We start from the raw sequence: 1,644 nt of genomic DNA on the forward strand, positions 1-1,644 counted from the left end.
AAATATAGGAGGTATCTTATACAGTGACTACCAGACTTCAGGGGGCAAAAAGTATAAACAATAAAAAAATAAACATACTATAATAAAAAAAAGTTAGCAGTGCAGGCTTACAGAGTGCACTACAAAGCTTTGCCTCTTAGCATTGTTAAGAGTTTTTTGTGAGGGTTAGCAAAGTTGATTTCACTCAGGTACACGTTGAGGGACAGGAAGTGAAGGCAAGTTCTTGCTCTTGTGCCATCGGGAGGTCCAAGTGCCACCATGTTGCAGCCCTCCTCATTTGGGCTGAGAAGAACTTCACCCGCACGGATGTCGAGTGTATGTGGAAGAGGCCCACGACACCCAAAACAGAGCAAATCACGGCCAAGAAAGTGTCTGTGATTGCACCTTCCACATCACAAGGTTAGTTCTTCGAGTAACTTGGAAATATCTGTCATGCTTTCTGTTTTGTTATCATTGGAAAAACAATGACCATATGTTTTCTTTTCATAGTAAAATCTAAGCCTGGGTTAGATAGCAGTTACCATCATATCCTTTATGCTATTTTTTCAGCTGGAATTAAACGCCCTGTCACCCCGGAGGACAGAGAATGGGCATCGTCATCTCTGGCACAGCTTGACCGTTTTACAGGTCTGGGTTGGATATTAGCTCCAGAACCTCCTGCACTGCCTCAGGTTTGACTTGTGTTTTGTTGTTTCATGTCCTGCTTTATCAGAAACTTCACATGTACACAACATTAAATCAGTTACAAAGATTGACGATATCCCTAGTAAGATGGTAAATTTAGTTTGACATATCCACAGATTTAAATTGCAAATCAGACATAAACCTGTTCAGACTTTAATTTTAACTTTATTCAAACCGCGCATTTCGTACACAAGGCAACTCAATATATGTATGTCTGTGAACAATGTTGACATGAAGGGATCTAATTGTTGTTATTCTGATTCAATGATATTTGTTGGGACAGACTTTTGACCCCTGCCATCACGTCAAAACTTTTGATGGGATATTGGCCAACTCCGGGTATTGTGAGGACAAAGCTCAACATCTCCTTTCATCCCTTGCTGTGAGCCCACAACAAAAGGAAGCCATCGAGAGGGCCACAGTTGGGCAAACTCAGAATGACTTATGGTAATAATACATACAAGGATCGATTGATTTCATGTGTACTAAAAGTCATTAGTGACTGTGAGGTTAACTGTTGTGTGTTTCTTTATAACAGGATGGCATATCGCAAGAAGAGAGTTACAGCCAGCAACTTTGGTCTTGTGTTGGCGGCAGTGAAGAGGAACTCTTACCCTCCTTCATTATTCAAAACGCTGCTTGGTCATTACAACTTCAAGCAAGGAGCTCATGTAAGTGATGGACACAAAGTTCTTTTAACCCTTGGGTACTGTAATAAAACATATCCTTTAGTTATATTTGTTATATGCTATCACACTCCTGGATCTTCCAAAGACTTGTGAAAACATCTGCTTTGGCACATTACTTTTTCTGCAGCATCAAATTTTAAGTAATACTCCCCAGCAACTCCCATTATAACCACAATTTTTCATTCAACCATGACACTGCAGTGAAATCACATATGAAAGGCATTCACAAGGTTAAAATCCATTATTTAAAAACAAAAAAATAATTGTTTTG

General features: G+C 39.5%; 1 long non-coding RNA gene across 1 annotated transcript; it reads left to right on the forward strand.

Annotated features, from left to right (window-relative positions):
• Positions 1 to 361: 361 nt before the first annotated feature.
• Positions 362 to 1,356, forward strand: LOC307166598. Its single transcript, XR_013822660.1, has 3 exons — positions 362 to 671; positions 968 to 1,131; positions 1,223 to 1,356. It is a non-coding gene; the product is annotated as an uncharacterized lncRNA (long non-coding RNA).
• The last annotated feature ends 288 nt before the right edge of the window (positions 1,357 to 1,644 follow it).

Source organism: Squalius cephalus (genome assembly GCF_949319135.1).
Source record: "Squalius cephalus genome assembly, chromosome: 1".
Lineage (NCBI taxonomy): Eukaryota > Metazoa > Chordata > Actinopteri > Cypriniformes > Leuciscidae > Squalius > Squalius cephalus.